This window comes from Heptranchias perlo, chromosome 12 (assembly GCF_035084215.1).
Source record: "Heptranchias perlo isolate sHepPer1 chromosome 12, sHepPer1.hap1, whole genome shotgun sequence".
NCBI classification, from domain to species: domain Eukaryota; kingdom Metazoa; phylum Chordata; class Chondrichthyes; order Hexanchiformes; family Hexanchidae; genus Heptranchias; species Heptranchias perlo.
This window is the reverse complement of record NC_090336.1, coordinates 67,580,664-67,600,795: the sequence shown is the minus strand read 5'-3', so window position 1 is coordinate 67,600,795 and position 20,132 is coordinate 67,580,664. Positions and strand designations below refer to the sequence as shown.

The following is a 20,132-nucleotide window of genomic DNA, read 5'->3' as shown; positions in this document are numbered from 1 at the left end:
TTCAAAATGCTGAACGGATTTTTGGAGCCTGTATTATTACTCAGAATGCTGAGATATTGCAACTGTGGTTTTTTTGTTTACTCCTGGGATGGATGAGTGCCACTCCCTTTCTTCCTTTTCCCTCTTGCAGTTTTACCTTGGAGGGAAAGACGTCAGTCTCAGGTCACTTTTCAGGAAGCTGCAAGCCTGTGTATTGGGACGTGCCACCTTCCACAGACTTGGTCTCCTGACCTGAAACATTCAACTCCAGTTGTTGTGTGAAAAATTACTGCAGTTTTAAACTGGCAGTTCCAGAATTAATTGTTTCCAAGTCAGACATTTCCCGAAACAGAGAGCGCGAGAGAGACACAATGTTAACGTTCAAACTGCCACAAGCGAGAGGCGAAATAACTTCACGTTGCTGACTTTAAAAATGCGAGCAGACAGTGCGTGTGTGTTTGGAGGGAGTGCACTGTGAATGGCCACATTGGAAGCTGTGAGATCAAACTGTGCTGCTAACTGAGTGTTAAGGTGAGTAAAAGGCACTGGTTTGGGTGGAGCATTGCGCTCAGGATGGGAGATTTTCTTGAACGGTGCCAATTAATCTGCACCAGAAAATCATCCCCTGACCGGGATTGGAACCCGGGTGTCAACGAGTTTTAAATGTTGCGTCCTAACCACTAGACCATCAGGGGAGTTGCCCTCAATCCCCTGCAAACATATACAGAAGGCTGAACACATGGCTCCCTACAGTAGCAGCAGTGTCACCAGCAGAGGGCTTGAGTTGCCATTTCCACTTTGACACTCAGTCTTTTCACACTCAGTCAAATGGCAAACGTCTATTCAGGAGGTTATCGCTTCTCGGCTTTGGGACCGAATATTAAATTGAATTTTGCAACAGGGAGATGGAATAGGGGCTTGGCTCCGTCCACTCCACGCATCGACCCAGTATTGCAGTGTCTCTGGCAACGGTGCACCTCCCTGTGGGGAGATATTCAAAAGGAAAAACAGCTCTTTCCCAGCGTCTCTGTCCGTGTGTACGTATTATGACTGAGAATAAAGCTGATATATTGCACTTACTTTCTCAGCTCAGTGGTATTCTTTTCTTCTCCTGGGCTGAGTGCCGCTCGTTCGCTCGCTCGCTCGCTCGCTCGCACGCAGGCAGCGATTATAATTCAAACTGCAAAATAACTTAACTTTAAACAAGCAGGGTCTGAGTACAAATGAAAACTGCGCTCCTGGACTGGACGGACTGTCTGTTTGTCTCGGTGAGGAAAAGGCAGTGGTGGTGAGGGTGGAGCATTGCGCTCAGGAGGGGAGACTTTCTTTGAGTGGTGCCAATTAATCTGCACCAGAAAATCATCCCCCCGACCGGGATTGGAACCCGGGTCTCAACGATTTAAAAGGTTGCGTCCTCGACCACTGGGCCACCTGGGAACCGCCTGAGGAACCTGTCCGAGAGGCTGAGGACACGCACGCCTGCTCCACGAGCAGCAGCGACCAGCAGGGGGCCGACCGGCTGATCCTTCCCTTTCACAGGCAGGCTTCTGGCCCTCGATAAAACGCCAAAGGTGTTCAGAAGGAAGGCCTGGGGGGAGGGAGGGAGGGACGGCCATTGGAAATCAGCACAAAGCAGGTCCCCTGGAATCTCACACCTCCGACCCAGGAAACAGGTCTCCTGGTCAAAGCAGTCCAGCCATTAACGTGACAATGGACAGGGCCCCGGCAGCTTGAGACACATCTTTCTTTCGATATGCAAGTTCTTTTTAAAAAGGTTTCCTTCCACAGCAGCTCTGAGTGAGAGACTGACTGACATACGTACACACACACACACACACACACACACACACACAACACCGTCACCCATCCGATTGGTGGACCGCGGGGTCGACAATCTAACTTTTCGTTTCGATGCAGGGGAGAGCGCGAACGCAGTCCCCCACTACCACAAATTTTGCAGTCGAGTATCCCGCATTTGGGGACATCGCAGGCGTCAGCGCACACCCCAAGTGCAATGGGCTAGCCTCATCCTGGGAGATCCGCCTTCGGGATCACAGATTCTCCCCTGCCAGGTAAGTATGCCTTGGGTCGCCACACACTGCCACTAGACAGCATTCGCTACCTTTTACGATTGCAAGGGCAGGTTTTAAGAATCAAAACGTCCCTTCGCTCGCAACGTGCTGATGCTCTGAGAGATTAATTCCGCTCAAATATCGTACCGTATATCCGATGATACACTCTGGGAGAAAATACTGCAGCGATGCGGTGCCGGCGATGGTTGTTTGCATGTCGCCCTTCAAGGGAAATGTCCCGCCTCCAGTTGTTGCTGTAGCAATATATACACGCGCGTTGTCGTGGTAATATAGAACTGCAAGTTGCCGTTGTCGTGGTCGTTTCGAATCAGCACAAAGCAGGTGCACTCCCTGGAATGTCACACCTGCGTCCCAGAAAACAGGTCTCCTGGTCAAAGCAGTCCCGCCCCGCCCTGGGATTAACGTGACAATGGACAGGGCCCAGTCAGGGAGCAGCTTGAGAGACATCTTTCAATAGGCACTTCTGAAACATTAACGCCTTGTTTCTTTCGACAGTTTAACCAGCCTTTAACACGTCTTGTGTTTTTATTTCCCATTTCCAGCCAGCCAGCCCAGCCAGCCGAGCCAGCATCTGCAGTATTTTCTTTTGATTGGTCTTGCCTGCTGTGGAATGAACGTTTAAACACGAGCTGCTGATTGTCAGCACCTCACCTCTTTCTCAATTGGCCGTTGCAATCTCACTCACTCGCTGTGAGACACGTCACGTCACGTCACTAGTTTTCTTTAAAGCGGTTTCCTTCCACGGCAGTGAGTTAGTGACTGAGACTGACTGACGGAGGTCCGTTGAGACACCACCTTCTCCCATCTGATCGGTGGCCGACTGGCAAATTTACCAATCTGTCAAGCAATCCTAGCAAGAAAGGAAAAAACGGCAACTTCTTTAAACTGATCCACTGTTGCAATTAGAAACGGTGGCAAAAATGTGCCCAGAGTGGGAGAGAACGGCAGTGCTTCTAGACTGCTTTAGACACAGTCAGCCAGAGACCAAAGAGGGAGGGAAAACAGGAGCGGAGATCAATTCGCATCGAGCGCGTTATCGCTTCTCGGCCTTTTGGCGAAGATCAAGTGGTCAAGTGGGGGAAGGCAACCATTTGGAGCCTTCCTGCCATTGTATGCCGGGGGGATGCAGTCAGGGAGAAATCCCCTCGGGCAGAGTGTAGAGCTTTGGCTTGTAGAGCTTTGGCTTGATGTAATGTCACTGCAAGGAATCTGGAATGAATCTGTAAGGCAATAAGGCACCCCAGAGTGTCAGAAAAAAAAAAAAAAAAGTTTCTGTTCTTATCAGTTTAATATCTGATATGTCCCCTATCTGGGGACCAAATATTAAATTGATTTTTGGAACAGGGAGATGGAACAAGAGCTTGCTCCGTCCACTCCACGCATCGACCCAGTATTACAGTGTCTCTGGCAACGGTGCACCTCCCTGTGGGGAGATATTCAAAATGCTGAACGGATTTTTGGAGCCTGTATTATTACTCAGAATGCTGAGATATTGCAACTGTGGTTTTTTTGTTTACTCCTGGGATGGATGAGTGCCACTCCCTTTCTTCCTTTTCCCTCTTGCAGTTTTACCTTGGAGGGAAAGACGTCAGTCTCAGGTCACTTTTCAGGAAGCTGCAAGCCTGTGTATTGGGACGTGCCACCTTCCACAGACTTGGTCTCCTGACCTGAAACATTCAACTCCAGTTGTTGTGTGAAAAATTACTGCAGTTTTAAACTGGCAGTTCCAGAATTAATTGTTTCCAAGTCAGACATTTCCCGAAACAGAGAGCGCGAGAGAGACACAATGTTAACGTTCAAACTGCCACAAGCGAGAGGCGAAATAACTTCACGTTGCTGACTTTAAAAATGCGAGCAGACAGTGCGTGTGTGTTTGGAGGGAGTGCACTGTGAATGGCCACATTGGAAGCTGTGAGATCAAACTGTGCTGCTAACTGAGTGTTAAGGTGAGTAAAAGGCACTGGTTTGGGTGGAGCATTGCGCTCAGGATGGGAGATTTTCTTGAACGGTGCCAATTAATCTGCACCAGAAAATCATCCCCTGACCGGGATTGGAACCCGGGTGTCAACGAGTTTTAAATGTTGCGTCCTAACCACTAGACCATCAGGGGAGTTGCCCTCAATCCCCTGCAAACATATACAGAAGGCTGAACACATGGCTCCCTACAGTAGCAGCAGTGTCACCAGCAGAGGGCTTGAGTTGCCATTTCCACTTTGACACTCAGTCTTTTCACACTCAGTCAAATGGCAAACGTCTATTCAGGAGGTTATCGCTTCTCGGCTTTGGGACCGAATATTAAATTGAATTTTGCAACAGGGAGATGGAATAGGGGCTTGGCTCCGTCCACTCCACGCATCGACCCAGTATTGCAGTGTCTCTGGCAACGGTGCACCTCCCTGTGGGGAGATATTCAAAAGGAAAAACAGCTCTTTCCCAGCGTCTCTGTCCGTGTGTACGTATTATGACTGAGAATAAAGCTGATATATTGCACTTACTTTCTCAGCTCAGTGGTATTCTTTTCTTCTCCTGGGCTGAGTGCCGCTCGTTCGCTCGCTCGCTCGCTCGCTCGCACGCAGGCAGCGATTATAATTCAAACTGCAAAATAACTTAACTTTAAACAAGCAGGGTCTGAGTACAAATGAAAACTGCGCTCCTGGACTGGACGGACTGTCTGTTTGTCTCGGTGAGGAAAAGGCAGTGGTGGTGAGGGTGGAGCATTGCGCTCAGGAGGGGAGACTTTCTTTGAGTGGTGCCAATTAATCTGCACCAGAAAATCATCCCCCCGACCGGGATTGGAACCCGGGTCTCAACGATTTAAAAGGTTGCGTCCTCGACCACTGGGCCACCTGGGAACCGCCTGAGGAACCTGTCCGAGAGGCTGAGGACACGCACGCCTGCTCCACGAGCAGCAGCGACCAGCAGGGGGCCGACCGGCTGATCCTTCCCTTTCACAGGCAGGCTTCTGGCCCTCGATAAAACGCCAAAGGTGTTCAGAAGGAAGGCCTGGGGGGAGGGAGGGAGGGACGGCCATTGGAAATCAGCACAAAGCAGGTCCCCTGGAATCTCACACCTCCGACCCAGGAAACAGGTCTCCTGGTCAAAGCAGTCCAGCCATTAACGTGACAATGGACAGGGCCCCGGCAGCTTGAGACACATCTTTCTTTCGATATGCAAGTTCTTTTTAAAAAGGTTTCCTTCCACAGCAGCTCTGAGTGAGAGACTGACTGACATACGTACACACACACACACACACACACACACACACACAACACCGTCACCCATCCGATTGGTGGACCGCGGGGTCGACAATCTAACTTTTCGTTTCGATGCAGGGGAGAGCGCGAACGCAGTCCCCCACTACCACAAATTTTGCAGTCGAGTATCCCGCATTTGGGGACATCGCAGGCGTCAGCGCACACCCCAAGTGCAATGGGCTAGCCTCATCCTGGGAGATCCGCCTTCGGGATCACAGATTCTCCCCTGCCAGGTAAGTATGCCTTGGGTCGCCACACACTGCCACTAGACAGCATTCGCTACCTTTTACGATTGCAAGGGCAGGTTTTAAGAATCAAAACGTCCCTTCGCTCGCAACGTGCTGATGCTCTGAGAGATTAATTCCGCTCAAATATCGTACCGTATATCCGATGATACACTCTGGGAGAAAATACTGCAGCGATGCGGTGCCGGCGATGGTTGTTTGCATGTCGCCCTTCAAGGGAAATGTCCCGCCTCCAGTTGTTGCTGTAGCAATATATACACGCGCGTTGTCGTGGTAATATAGAACTGCAAGTTGCCGTTGTCGTGGTCGTTTCGAATCAGCACAAAGCAGGTGCACTCCCTGGAATGTCACACCTGCGTCCCAGAAAACAGGTCTCCTGGTCAAAGCAGTCCCGCCCCGCCCTGGGATTAACGTGACAATGGACAGGGCCCAGTCAGGGAGCAGCTTGAGAGACATCTTTCAATAGGCACTTCTGAAACATTAACGCCTTGTTTCTTTCGACAGTTTAACCAGCCTTTAACACGTCTTGTGTTTTTATTTCCCATTTCCAGCCAGCCAGCCCAGCCAGCCGAGCCAGCATCTGCAGTATTTTCTTTTGATTGGTCTTGCCTGCTGTGGAATGAACGTTTAAACACGAGCTGCTGATTGTCAGCACCTCACCTCTTTCTCAATTGGCCGTTGCAATCTCACTCACTCGCTGTGAGACACGTCACGTCACGTCACTAGTTTTCTTTAAAGCGGTTTCCTTCCACGGCAGTGAGTTAGTGACTGAGACTGACTGACGGAGGTCCGTTGAGACACCACCTTCTCCCATCTGATCGGTGGCCGACTGGCAAATTTACCAATCTGTCAAGCAATCCTAGCAAGAAAGGAAAAAACGGCAACTTCTTTAAACTGATCCACTGTTGCAATTAGAAACGGTGGCAAAAATGTGCCCAGAGTGGGAGAGAACGGCAGTGCTTCTAGACTGCTTTAGACACAGTCAGCCAGAGACCAAAGAGGGAGGGAAAACAGGAGCGGAGATCAATTCGCATCGAGCGCGTTATCGCTTCTCGGCCTTTTGGCGAAGATCAAGTGGTCAAGTGGGGGAAGGCAACCATTTGGAGCCTTCCTGCCATTGTATGCCGGGGGGATGCAGTCAGGGAGAAATCCCCTCGGGCAGAGTGTAGAGCTTTGGCTTGTAGAGCTTTGGCTTGATGTAATGTCACTGCAAGGAATCTGGAATGAATCTGTAAGGCAATAAGGCACCCCAGAGTGTCAGAAAAAAAAAAAAAAAAGTTTCTGTTCTTATCAGTTTAATATCTGATATGTCCCCTATCTGGGGACCAAATATTAAATTGATTTTTGGAACAGGGAGATGGAACAAGAGCTTGCTCCGTCCACTCCACGCATCGACCCAGTATTACAGTGTCTCTGGCAACGGTGCACCTCCCTGTGGGGAGATATTCAAAATGCTGAACGGATTTTTGGAGCCTGTATTATTACTCAGAATGCTGAGATATTGCAACTGTGGTTTTTTTGTTTACTCCTGGGATGGATGAGTGCCACTCCCTTTCTTCCTTTTCCCTCTTGCAGTTTTACCTTGGAGGGAAAGACGTCAGTCTCAGGTCACTTTTCAGGAAGCTGCAAGCCTGTGTATTGGGACGTGCCACCTTCCACAGACTTGGTCTCCTGACCTGAAACATTCAACTCCAGTTGTTGTGTGAAAAATTACTGCAGTTTTAAACTGGCAGTTCCAGAATTAATTGTTTCCAAGTCAGACATTTCCCGAAACAGAGAGCGCGAGAGAGACACAATGTTAACGTTCAAACTGCCACAAGCGAGAGGCGAAATAACTTCACGTTGCTGACTTTAAAAATGCGAGCAGACAGTGCGTGTGTGTTTGGAGGGAGTGCACTGTGAATGGCCACATTGGAAGCTGTGAGATCAAACTGTGCTGCTAACTGAGTGTTAAGGTGAGTAAAAGGCACTGGTTTGGGTGGAGCATTGCGCTCAGGATGGGAGATTTTCTTGAACGGTGCCAATTAATCTGCACCAGAAAATCATCCCCTGACCGGGATTGGAACCCGGGTGTCAACGAGTTTTAAATGTTGCGTCCTAACCACTAGACCATCAGGGGAGTTGCCCTCAATCCCCTGCAAACATATACAGAAGGCTGAACACATGGCTCCCTACAGTAGCAGCAGTGTCACCAGCAGAGGGCTTGAGTTGCCATTTCCACTTTGACACTCAGTCTTTTCACACTCAGTCAAATGGCAAACGTCTATTCAGGAGGTTATCGCTTCTCGGCTTTGGGACCGAATATTAAATTGAATTTTGCAACAGGGAGATGGAATAGGGGCTTGGCTCCGTCCACTCCACGCATCGACCCAGTATTGCAGTGTCTCTGGCAACGGTGCACCTCCCTGTGGGGAGATATTCAAAAGGAAAAACAGCTCTTTCCCAGCGTCTCTGTCCGTGTGTACGTATTATGACTGAGAATAAAGCTGATATATTGCACTTACTTTCTCAGCTCAGTGGTATTCTTTTCTTCTCCTGGGCTGAGTGCCGCTCGTTCGCTCGCTCGCTCGCTCGCTCGCACGCAGGCAGCGATTATAATTCAAACTGCAAAATAACTTAACTTTAAACAAGCAGGGTCTGAGTACAAATGAAAACTGCGCTCCTGGACTGGACGGACTGTCTGTTTGTCTCGGTGAGGAAAAGGCAGTGGTGGTGAGGGTGGAGCATTGCGCTCAGGAGGGGAGACTTTCTTTGAGTGGTGCCAATTAATCTGCACCAGAAAATCATCCCCCCGACCGGGATTGGAACCCGGGTCTCAACGATTTAAAAGGTTGCGTCCTCGACCACTGGGCCACCTGGGAACCGCCTGAGGAACCTGTCCGAGAGGCTGAGGACACGCACGCCTGCTCCACGAGCAGCAGCGACCAGCAGGGGGCCGACCGGCTGATCCTTCCCTTTCACAGGCAGGCTTCTGGCCCTCGATAAAACGCCAAAGGTGTTCAGAAGGAAGGCCTGGGGGGAGGGAGGGAGGGACGGCCATTGGAAATCAGCACAAAGCAGGTCCCCTGGAATCTCACACCTCCGACCCAGGAAACAGGTCTCCTGGTCAAAGCAGTCCAGCCATTAACGTGACAATGGACAGGGCCCCGGCAGCTTGAGACACATCTTTCTTTCGATATGCAAGTTCTTTTTAAAAAGGTTTCCTTCCACAGCAGCTCTGAGTGAGAGACTGACTGACATACGTACACACACACACACACACACACACACACACACAACACCGTCACCCATCCGATTGGTGGACCGCGGGGTCGACAATCTAACTTTTCGTTTCGATGCAGGGGAGAGCGCGAACGCAGTCCCCCACTACCACAAATTTTGCAGTCGAGTATCCCGCATTTGGGGACATCGCAGGCGTCAGCGCACACCCCAAGTGCAATGGGCTAGCCTCATCCTGGGAGATCCGCCTTCGGGATCACAGATTCTCCCCTGCCAGGTAAGTATGCCTTGGGTCGCCACACACTGCCACTAGACAGCATTCGCTACCTTTTACGATTGCAAGGGCAGGTTTTAAGAATCAAAACGTCCCTTCGCTCGCAACGTGCTGATGCTCTGAGAGATTAATTCCGCTCAAATATCGTACCGTATATCCGATGATACACTCTGGGAGAAAATACTGCAGCGATGCGGTGCCGGCGATGGTTGTTTGCATGTCGCCCTTCAAGGGAAATGTCCCGCCTCCAGTTGTTGCTGTAGCAATATATACACGCGCGTTGTCGTGGTAATATAGAACTGCAAGTTGCCGTTGTCGTGGTCGTTTCGAATCAGCACAAAGCAGGTGCACTCCCTGGAATGTCACACCTGCGTCCCAGAAAACAGGTCTCCTGGTCAAAGCAGTCCCGCCCCGCCCTGGGATTAACGTGACAATGGACAGGGCCCAGTCAGGGAGCAGCTTGAGAGACATCTTTCAATAGGCACTTCTGAAACATTAACGCCTTGTTTCTTTCGACAGTTTAACCAGCCTTTAACACGTCTTGTGTTTTTATTTCCCATTTCCAGCCAGCCAGCCCAGCCAGCCGAGCCAGCATCTGCAGTATTTTCTTTTGATTGGTCTTGCCTGCTGTGGAATGAACGTTTAAACACGAGCTGCTGATTGTCAGCACCTCACCTCTTTCTCAATTGGCCGTTGCAATCTCACTCACTCGCTGTGAGACACGTCACGTCACGTCACTAGTTTTCTTTAAAGCGGTTTCCTTCCACGGCAGTGAGTTAGTGACTGAGACTGACTGACGGAGGTCCGTTGAGACACCACCTTCTCCCATCTGATCGGTGGCCGACTGGCAAATTTACCAATCTGTCAAGCAATCCTAGCAAGAAAGGAAAAAACGGCAACTTCTTTAAACTGATCCACTGTTGCAATTAGAAACGGTGGCAAAAATGTGCCCAGAGTGGGAGAGAACGGCAGTGCTTCTAGACTGCTTTAGACACAGTCAGCCAGAGACCAAAGAGGGAGGGAAAACAGGAGCGGAGATCAATTCGCATCGAGCGCGTTATCGCTTCTCGGCCTTTTGGCGAAGATCAAGTGGTCAAGTGGGGGAAGGCAACCATTTGGAGCCTTCCTGCCATTGTATGCCGGGGGGATGCAGTCAGGGAGAAATCCCCTCGGGCAGAGTGTAGAGCTTTGGCTTGTAGAGCTTTGGCTTGATGTAATGTCACTGCAAGGAATCTGGAATGAATCTGTAAGGCAATAAGGCACCCCAGAGTGTCAGAAAAAAAAAAAAAAAAGTTTCTGTTCTTATCAGTTTAATATCTGATATGTCCCCTATCTGGGGACCAAATATTAAATTGATTTTTGGAACAGGGAGATGGAACAAGAGCTTGCTCCGTCCACTCCACGCATCGACCCAGTATTACAGTGTCTCTGGCAACGGTGCACCTCCCTGTGGGGAGATATTCAAAATGCTGAACGGATTTTTGGAGCCTGTATTATTACTCAGAATGCTGAGATATTGCAACTGTGGTTTTTTTGTTTACTCCTGGGATGGATGAGTGCCACTCCCTTTCTTCCTTTTCCCTCTTGCAGTTTTACCTTGGAGGGAAAGACGTCAGTCTCAGGTCACTTTTCAGGAAGCTGCAAGCCTGTGTATTGGGACGTGCCACCTTCCACAGACTTGGTCTCCTGACCTGAAACATTCAACTCCAGTTGTTGTGTGAAAAATTACTGCAGTTTTAAACTGGCAGTTCCAGAATTAATTGTTTCCAAGTCAGACATTTCCCGAAACAGAGAGCGCGAGAGAGACACAATGTTAACGTTCAAACTGCCACAAGCGAGAGGCGAAATAACTTCACGTTGCTGACTTTAAAAATGCGAGCAGACAGTGCGTGTGTGTTTGGAGGGAGTGCACTGTGAATGGCCACATTGGAAGCTGTGAGATCAAACTGTGCTGCTAACTGAGTGTTAAGGTGAGTAAAAGGCACTGGTTTGGGTGGAGCATTGCGCTCAGGATGGGAGATTTTCTTGAACGGTGCCAATTAATCTGCACCAGAAAATCATCCCCTGACCGGGATTGGAACCCGGGTGTCAACGAGTTTTAAATGTTGCGTCCTAACCACTAGACCATCAGGGGAGTTGCCCTCAATCCCCTGCAAACATATACAGAAGGCTGAACACATGGCTCCCTACAGTAGCAGCAGTGTCACCAGCAGAGGGCTTGAGTTGCCATTTCCACTTTGACACTCAGTCTTTTCACACTCAGTCAAATGGCAAACGTCTATTCAGGAGGTTATCGCTTCTCGGCTTTGGGACCGAATATTAAATTGAATTTTGCAACAGGGAGATGGAATAGGGGCTTGGCTCCGTCCACTCCACGCATCGACCCAGTATTGCAGTGTCTCTGGCAACGGTGCACCTCCCTGTGGGGAGATATTCAAAAGGAAAAACAGCTCTTTCCCAGCGTCTCTGTCCGTGTGTACGTATTATGACTGAGAATAAAGCTGATATATTGCACTTACTTTCTCAGCTCAGTGGTATTCTTTTCTTCTCCTGGGCTGAGTGCCGCTCGTTCGCTCGCTCGCTCGCTCGCTCGCACGCAGGCAGCGATTATAATTCAAACTGCAAAATAACTTAACTTTAAACAAGCAGGGTCTGAGTACAAATGAAAACTGCGCTCCTGGACTGGACGGACTGTCTGTTTGTCTCGGTGAGGAAAAGGCAGTGGTGGTGAGGGTGGAGCATTGCGCTCAGGAGGGGAGACTTTCTTTGAGTGGTGCCAATTAATCTGCACCAGAAAATCATCCCCCCGACCGGGATTGGAACCCGGGTCTCAACGATTTAAAAGGTTGCGTCCTCGACCACTGGGCCACCTGGGAACCGCCTGAGGAACCTGTCCGAGAGGCTGAGGACACGCACGCCTGCTCCACGAGCAGCAGCGACCAGCAGGGGGCCGACCGGCTGATCCTTCCCTTTCACAGGCAGGCTTCTGGCCCTCGATAAAACGCCAAAGGTGTTCAGAAGGAAGGCCTGGGGGGAGGGAGGGAGGGACGGCCATTGGAAATCAGCACAAAGCAGGTCCCCTGGAATCTCACACCTCCGACCCAGGAAACAGGTCTCCTGGTCAAAGCAGTCCAGCCATTAACGTGACAATGGACAGGGCCCCGGCAGCTTGAGACACATCTTTCTTTCGATATGCAAGTTCTTTTTAAAAAGGTTTCCTTCCACAGCAGCTCTGAGTGAGAGACTGACTGACATACGTACACACACACACACACACACACACACACACACAACACCGTCACCCATCCGATTGGTGGACCGCGGGGTCGACAATCTAACTTTTCGTTTCGATGCAGGGGAGAGCGCGAACGCAGTCCCCCACTACCACAAATTTTGCAGTCGAGTATCCCGCATTTGGGGACATCGCAGGCGTCAGCGCACACCCCAAGTGCAATGGGCTAGCCTCATCCTGGGAGATCCGCCTTCGGGATCACAGATTCTCCCCTGCCAGGTAAGTATGCCTTGGGTCGCCACACACTGCCACTAGACAGCATTCGCTACCTTTTACGATTGCAAGGGCAGGTTTTAAGAATCAAAACGTCCCTTCGCTCGCAACGTGCTGATGCTCTGAGAGATTAATTCCGCTCAAATATCGTACCGTATATCCGATGATACACTCTGGGAGAAAATACTGCAGCGATGCGGTGCCGGCGATGGTTGTTTGCATGTCGCCCTTCAAGGGAAATGTCCCGCCTCCAGTTGTTGCTGTAGCAATATATACACGCGCGTTGTCGTGGTAATATAGAACTGCAAGTTGCCGTTGTCGTGGTCGTTTCGAATCAGCACAAAGCAGGTGCACTCCCTGGAATGTCACACCTGCGTCCCAGAAAACAGGTCTCCTGGTCAAAGCAGTCCCGCCCCGCCCTGGGATTAACGTGACAATGGACAGGGCCCAGTCAGGGAGCAGCTTGAGAGACATCTTTCAATAGGCACTTCTGAAACATTAACGCCTTGTTTCTTTCGACAGTTTAACCAGCCTTTAACACGTCTTGTGTTTTTATTTCCCATTTCCAGCCAGCCAGCCCAGCCAGCCGAGCCAGCATCTGCAGTATTTTCTTTTGATTGGTCTTGCCTGCTGTGGAATGAACGTTTAAACACGAGCTGCTGATTGTCAGCACCTCACCTCTTTCTCAATTGGCCGTTGCAATCTCACTCACTCGCTGTGAGACACGTCACGTCACGTCACTAGTTTTCTTTAAAGCGGTTTCCTTCCACGGCAGTGAGTTAGTGACTGAGACTGACTGACGGAGGTCCGTTGAGACACCACCTTCTCCCATCTGATCGGTGGCCGACTGGCAAATTTACCAATCTGTCAAGCAATCCTAGCAAGAAAGGAAAAAACGGCAACTTCTTTAAACTGATCCACTGTTGCAATTAGAAACGGTGGCAAAAATGTGCCCAGAGTGGGAGAGAACGGCAGTGCTTCTAGACTGCTTTAGACACAGTCAGCCAGAGACCAAAGAGGGAGGGAAAACAGGAGCGGAGATCAATTCGCATCGAGCGCGTTATCGCTTCTCGGCCTTTTGGCGAAGATCAAGTGGTCAAGTGGGGGAAGGCAACCATTTGGAGCCTTCCTGCCATTGTATGCCGGGGGGATGCAGTCAGGGAGAAATCCCCTCGGGCAGAGTGTAGAGCTTTGGCTTGTAGAGCTTTGGCTTGATGTAATGTCACTGCAAGGAATCTGGAATGAATCTGTAAGGCAATAAGGCACCCCAGAGTGTCAGAAAAAAAAAAAAAAAAGTTTCTGTTCTTATCAGTTTAATATCTGATATGTCCCCTATCTGGGGACCAAATATTAAATTGATTTTTGGAACAGGGAGATGGAACAAGAGCTTGCTCCGTCCACTCCACGCATCGACCCAGTATTACAGTGTCTCTGGCAACGGTGCACCTCCCTGTGGGGAGATATTCAAAATGCTGAACGGATTTTTGGAGCCTGTATTATTACTCAGAATGCTGAGATATTGCAACTGTGGTTTTTTTGTTTACTCCTGGGATGGATGAGTGCCACTCCCTTTCTTCCTTTTCCCTCTTGCAGTTTTACCTTGGAGGGAAAGACGTCAGTCTCAGGTCACTTTTCAGGAAGCTGCAAGCCTGTGTATTGGGACGTGCCACCTTCCACAGACTTGGTCTCCTGACCTGAAACATTCAACTCCAGTTGTTGTGTGAAAAATTACTGCAGTTTTAAACTGGCAGTTCCAGAATTAATTGTTTCCAAGTCAGACATTTCCCGAAACAGAGAGCGCGAGAGAGACACAATGTTAACGTTCAAACTGCCACAAGCGAGAGGCGAAATAACTTCACGTTGCTGACTTTAAAAATGCGAGCAGACAGTGCGTGTGTGTTTGGAGGGAGTGCACTGTGAATGGCCACATTGGAAGCTGTGAGATCAAACTGTGCTGCTAACTGAGTGTTAAGGTGAGTAAAAGGCACTGGTTTGGGTGGAGCATTGCGCTCAGGATGGGAGATTTTCTTGAACGGTGCCAATTAATCTGCACCAGAAAATCATCCCCTGACCGGGATTGGAACCCGGGTGTCAACGAGTTTTAAATGTTGCGTCCTAACCACTAGACCATCAGGGGAGTTGCCCTCAATCCCCTGCAAACATATACAGAAGGCTGAACACATGGCTCCCTACAGTAGCAGCAGTGTCACCAGCAGAGGGCTTGAGTTGCCATTTCCACTTTGACACTCAGTCTTTTCACACTCAGTCAAATGGCAAACGTCTATTCAGGAGGTTATCGCTTCTCGGCTTTGGGACCGAATATTAAATTGAATTTTGCAACAGGGAGATGGAATAGGGGCTTGGCTCCGTCCACTCCACGCATCGACCCAGTATTGCAGTGTCTCTGGCAACGGTGCACCTCCCTGTGGGGAGATATTCAAAAGGAAAAACAGCTCTTTCCCAGCGTCTCTGTCCGTGTGTACGTATTATGACTGAGAATAAAGCTGATATATTGCACTTACTTTCTCAGCTCAGTGGTATTCTTTTCTTCTCCTGGGCTGAGTGCCGCTCGTTCGCTCGCTCGCTCGCTCGCTCGCACGCAGGCAGCGATTATAATTCAAACTGCAAAATAACTTAACTTTAAACAAGCAGGGTCTGAGTACAAATGAAAACTGCGCTCCTGGACTGGACGGACTGTCTGTTTGTCTCGGTGAGGAAAAGGCAGTGGTGGTGAGGGTGGAGCATTGCGCTCAGGAGGGGAGACTTTCTTTGAGTGGTGCCAATTAATCTGCACCAGAAAATCATCCCCCCGACCGGGATTGGAACCCGGGTCTCAACGATTTAAAAGGTTGCGTCCTCGACCACTGGGCCACCTGGGAACCGCCTGAGGAACCTGTCCGAGAGGCTGAGGACACGCACGCCTGCTCCACGAGCAGCAGCGACCAGCAGGGGGCCGACCGGCTGATCCTTCCCTTTCACAGGCAGGCTTCTGGCCCTCGATAAAACGCCAAAGGTGTTCAGAAGGAAGGCCTGGGGGGAGGGAGGGAGGGACGGCCATTGGAAATCAGCACAAAGCAGGTCCCCTGGAATCTCACACCTCCGACCCAGGAAACAGGTCTCCTGGTCAAAGCAGTCCAGCCATTAACGTGACAATGGACAGGGCCCCGGCAGCTTGAGACACATCTTTCTTTCGATATGCAAGTTCTTTTTAAAAAGGTTTCCTTCCACAGCAGCTCTGAGTGAGAGACTGACTGACATACGTACACACACACACACACACACACACACACACACAACACCGTCACCCATCCGATTGGTGGACCGCGGGGTCGACAATCTAACTTTTCGTTTCGATGCAGGGGAGAGCGCGAACGCAGTCCCCCACTACCACAAATTTTGCAGTCGAGTATCCCGCATTTGGGGACATCGCAGGCGTCAGCGCACACCCCAAGTGCAATGGGCTAGCCTCATCCTGGGAGATCCGCCTTCGGGATCACAGATTCTCCCCTGCCAGGTAAGTATGCCTTGGGTCGCCACACACTGCCACTAGACAGCATTCGCTACCTTTTACGATTGCAAGGGCAGGTTTTAAGAATCAAAACGTCCCTTCGCTCGCAACGTGCTGATGCTCTGAGAGATTAATTCCGCTCAAATATCGTACCGTATATCCGATGATACACTCTGGGAGAAAATACTGCAGCGATGCGGTGCCGGCGATGGTTGTTTGCATGTCGCCCTTCAAGGGAAATGTCCCGCCTCCAGTTGTTGCTGTAGCAATATATACACGCGCGTTGTCGTGGTAATATAGAACTGCAAGTTGCCGTTGTCGTGGTCGTTTCGAATCAGCACAAAGCAGGTGCACTCCCTGGAATGTCACACCTGCGTCCCAGAAAACAGGTCTCCTGGTCAAAGCAGTCCCGCCCCGCCCTGGGATTAACGTGACAATGGACAGGGCCCAGTCAGGGAGCAGCTTGAGAGACATCTTTCAATAGGCACTTCTGAAACATTAACGCCTTGTTTCTTTCGACAGTTTAACCAGCCTTTAACACGTCTTGTGTTTTTATTTCCCATTTCCAGCCAGCCAGCCCAGCCAGCCGAGCCAGCATCTGCAGTATTTTCTTTTGATTGGTCTTGCCTGCTGTGGAATGAACGTTTAAACACGAGCTGCTGATTGTCAGCACCTCACCTCTTTCTCAATTGGCCGTTGCAATCTCACTCACTCGCTGTGAGACACGTCACGTCACGTCACTAGTTTTCTTTAAAGCGGTTTCCTTCCACGGCAGTGAGTTAGTGACTGAGACTGACTGACGGAGGTCCGTTGAGACACCACCTTCTCCCATCTGATCGGTGGCCGACTGGCAAATTTACCAATCTGTCAAGCAATCCTAGCAAGAAAGGAAAAAACGGCAACTTCTTTAAACTGATCCACTGTTGCAATTAGAAACGGTGGCAAAAATGTGCCCAGAGTGGGAGAGAACGGCAGTGCTTCTAGACTGCTTTAGACACAGTCAGCCAGAGACCAAAGAGGGAGGGAAAACAGGAGCGGAGATCAATTCGCATCGAGCGCGTTATCGCTTCTCGGCCTTTTGGCGAAGATCAAGTGGTCAAGTGGGGGAAGGCAACCATTTGGAGCCTTCCTGCCATTGTATGCCGGGGGGATGCAGTCAGGGAGAAATCCCCTCGGGCAGAGTGTAGAGCTTTGGCTTGTAGAGCTTTGGCTTGATGTAATGTCACTGCAAGGAATCTGGAATGAATCTGTAAGGCAATAAGGCACCCCAGAGTGTCAGAAAAAAAAAAAAAAAAGTTTCTGTTCTTATCAGTTTAATATCTGATATGTCCCCTATCTGGGGACCAAATATTAAATTGATTTTTGGAACAGGGAGATGGAACAAGAGCTTGCTCCGTCCACTCCACGCATCGACCCAGTATTACAGTGTCTCTGGCAACGGTGCACCTCCCTGTGGGGAGATATTCAAAATGCTGAACGGATTTTTGGAGCCTGTATTATTACTCAGAATGCTGAGATATTGCAACTGTGGTTTTTTTGTTTACTCCTGGGATGGATGAGTGCCACTCCCTTTCTTCCTTTTCCCTCTTGCAGTTTTACCTTGGAGGGAAAGACGTCAGTCTCAGGTCACTTTTCAGGAAGCTGCAAGCCTGTGTATTGGGACGTGCCACCTTCCACAGACTTGGTCTCCTGACCTGAAACATTCAACTCCAGTTGTTGTGTGAAAAATTACTGCAGTTTTAAACTGGCAGTTCCAGAATTAATTGTTTCCAAGTCAGACATTTCCCGAAACAGAGAGCGCGAGAGAGACACAATGTTAACGTTCAAACTGCCACAAGCGAGAGGCGAAATAACTTCACGTTGCTGACTTTAAAAATGCGAGCAGACAGTGCGTGTGTGTTTGGAGGGAGTGCACTGTGAATGGCCACATTGGAAGCTGTGAGATCAAACTGTGCTGCTAACTGAGTGTTAAGGTGAGTAAAAGGCACTGGTTTGGGTGGAGCATTGCGCTCAGGATGGGAGATTTTCTTGAACGGTGCCAATTAATCTGCACCAGAAAATCATCCCCTGACCGGGATTCGAACCCGGGTCTCAACGAGTTTTAAATGTTGCGTCCTAACCACTAGACCACCAGGGGAGTTGCCCTCAATCCCCTGCAAACATATACAGAAGGCTGAACACATGGCTCCCTACAGTAGCAGCAGTGTCACCAGCAGAGGGCTTGAGTTGCCATTTCCACTTTGACACTCAGTCTTTTCACACTCAGTCAAATGGCAAACGTCTATTCAGGAGGTTATCGCTTCTCGGCTTTGGGACCGAATATTAAATTGAATTTTGCAACAGGGAGATGGAATAGGGGCTTGGCTCCGTCCACTCCACGCATCGACCCAGTATTGCAGTGTCTCTGGCAACGGTGCACCTCCCTGTGGGGAGATATTCAAAAGGAAAAACAGCTCTTTCCCAGCGTCTCTGTCCGTGTGTACGTATTATGACTGAGAATAAAGCTGATATATTGCACTTACTTTCTCAGCTCAGTGGTATTCTTTTCTTCTCCTGGGCTGAGTGCCGCTCGTTCGCTCGCTCGCTCGCTCGCTCGCACGCAGGCAGCGATTATAATTCAAACTGCAAAATAACTTAACTTTAAACAAGCAGGGTCTGAGTACAAATGAAAACTGCGCTCCTGGACTGGACGGACTGTCTGTTTGTCTCGGTGAGGAAAAGGCAGTGGTGGTGAGGGTGGAGCATTGCGCTCAGGAGGGGAGACTTTCTTTGAGTGGTGCCAATTAATCTGCACCAGAAAATCATCCCCCCGACCGGGATTGGAACCCGGGTCTCAACGATTTAAAAGGTTGCGTCCTCGACCACTGGGCCACCTGGGAACCGCCTGAGGAACCTGTCCGAGAGGCTGAGGACACGCACGCCTGCTCCACGAGCAGCAGCGACCAGCAGGGGGCCGACCGGCTGATCCTTCCCTTTCACAGGCAGGCTTCTGGCCCTCGATAAAACGCCAAAGGTGTTCAGAAGGAAGGCCTGGGGGGAGGGAGGGAGGGACGGCCATTGGAAATCAGCACAAAGCAGGTCCCCTGGAATCTCACACCTCCGACCCAGGAAACAGGTCTCCTGGTCAAAGCAGTCCAGCCATTAACGTGACAATGGACAGGGCCCCGGCAGCTTGAGACACATCTTTCTTTCGATATGCAAGTTCTTTTTAAAAAGGTTTCCTTCCACAGCAGCTCTGAGTGAGAGACTGACTGACATACGTACACACACACACACACACACACACACAACACCGTCACCCATCCGATTGGTGGACCGCGGGGTCGACAATCTAACTTTTCGTTTCGATGCAGGGGAGAGCGCGAACGCAGTCCCCCACTACCACAAATTTTGCAGTCGAGTATCCCGCATTTGGGGACATCGCAGGCGTCAGCGCACACCCCAAGTGCAATGGGCTAGCCTCATCCTGGGAGATCCGCCTTCGGGATCACAGATTCTCCCCTGCCAGGTAAGTATGCCTTGGGTCGCCACACACTGCCACTAGACAGCATTCGCTACCTTTTACGATTGCAAGGGCAGGTTTTAAGAATCAAAACGTCCCTTCGCTCGCAACGTGCTGATGCTCTGAGAGATTAATTCCGCTCAAATATCGTACCGTATATCCGATGATACACTCTGGGAGAAAATACTGCAGCGATGCGGTGCCGGCGATGGTTGTTTGCATGTCGCCCTTCAAGGGAAATGTCCCGCCTCCAGTTGTTGCTGTAGCAATATATACACGCGCGTTGTCGTGGTAATATAGAACTGCAAGTTGCCGTTGTCGTGGTCGTTTCGAATCAGCACAAAGCAGGTGCACTCCCTGGAATGTCACACCTGCGTCCCAGAAAACAGGTCTCCTGGTCAAAGCAGTCCCGCCCCGCCCTGGGATTAACGTGACAATGGACAGGGCCCAGTCAGGGAGCAGCTTGAGAGACATCTTTCAATAGGCACTTCTGAAACATTAACGCCTTGTTTCTTTCGACAGTTTAACCAGCCTTTAACACGTCTTGTGTTTT

At 50.1% G+C, this 20,132-nt stretch overlaps 6 non-coding genes and 11 pseudogenes across 6 annotated transcripts; 11 read left to right on the top strand and 6 right to left on the bottom strand.

The window, feature by feature from the left end:
* Positions 1-832: 832 nt before the first annotated feature.
* On the top strand, positions 833-961 carry LOC137330303 (U2 spliceosomal RNA; annotated as a pseudogene).
* Positions 962-1,893: 932 nt separating this feature from the next.
* LOC137330168 (U1 spliceosomal RNA) lies at positions 1,894-2,059 on the bottom strand. The gene has a single exon (XR_010965014.1). It is a non-coding gene; the product is annotated as a U1 spliceosomal RNA (small nuclear RNA).
* A 1,231-nt stretch (positions 2,060-3,290) lies between these two features.
* LOC137328860 (U2 spliceosomal RNA) lies at positions 3,291-3,496 on the top strand (annotated as a pseudogene).
* Positions 3,497-4,340: 844 nt separating this feature from the next.
* On the top strand, positions 4,341-4,469 carry LOC137330302 (U2 spliceosomal RNA; annotated as a pseudogene).
* A 932-nt stretch (positions 4,470-5,401) lies between these two features.
* LOC137330051 (U1 spliceosomal RNA) lies at positions 5,402-5,567 on the bottom strand. Its single transcript, XR_010965001.1, has one exon. It is a non-coding gene; the product is annotated as a U1 spliceosomal RNA (small nuclear RNA).
* Positions 5,568-6,798: 1,231 nt separating this feature from the next.
* Positions 6,799-7,004, top strand: LOC137328859 (U2 spliceosomal RNA; annotated as a pseudogene).
* Positions 7,005-7,848: 844 nt separating this feature from the next.
* LOC137330301 (U2 spliceosomal RNA) lies at positions 7,849-7,977 on the top strand (annotated as a pseudogene).
* A 932-nt stretch (positions 7,978-8,909) lies between these two features.
* Positions 8,910-9,075, bottom strand: LOC137329933 (U1 spliceosomal RNA). Its single transcript, XR_010964989.1, has one exon. It is a non-coding gene; the product is annotated as a U1 spliceosomal RNA (small nuclear RNA).
* Positions 9,076-10,306: 1,231 nt separating this feature from the next.
* Positions 10,307-10,512, top strand: LOC137328858 (U2 spliceosomal RNA; annotated as a pseudogene).
* Positions 10,513-11,356: 844 nt separating this feature from the next.
* Positions 11,357-11,485, top strand: LOC137330300 (U2 spliceosomal RNA; annotated as a pseudogene).
* Positions 11,486-12,417: 932 nt separating this feature from the next.
* LOC137329819 (U1 spliceosomal RNA) lies at positions 12,418-12,583 on the bottom strand. The gene has a single exon (XR_010964978.1). It is a non-coding gene; the product is annotated as a U1 spliceosomal RNA (small nuclear RNA).
* Positions 12,584-13,814: 1,231 nt separating this feature from the next.
* Positions 13,815-14,020, top strand: LOC137328857 (U2 spliceosomal RNA; annotated as a pseudogene).
* Positions 14,021-14,864: 844 nt separating this feature from the next.
* On the top strand, positions 14,865-14,993 carry LOC137330298 (U2 spliceosomal RNA; annotated as a pseudogene).
* A 932-nt stretch (positions 14,994-15,925) lies between these two features.
* Positions 15,926-16,091, bottom strand: LOC137329701 (U1 spliceosomal RNA). The gene has a single exon (XR_010964966.1). It is a non-coding gene; the product is annotated as a U1 spliceosomal RNA (small nuclear RNA).
* Positions 16,092-17,322: 1,231 nt separating this feature from the next.
* Positions 17,323-17,528, top strand: LOC137328856 (U2 spliceosomal RNA; annotated as a pseudogene).
* Positions 17,529-18,372: 844 nt separating this feature from the next.
* Positions 18,373-18,501, top strand: LOC137330297 (U2 spliceosomal RNA; annotated as a pseudogene).
* Positions 18,502-19,427: 926 nt separating this feature from the next.
* LOC137329584 (U1 spliceosomal RNA) lies at positions 19,428-19,593 on the bottom strand. Its single transcript, XR_010964953.1, has one exon. It is a non-coding gene; the product is annotated as a U1 spliceosomal RNA (small nuclear RNA).
* Between the last annotated feature and the right edge of the window lie 539 nt (positions 19,594-20,132).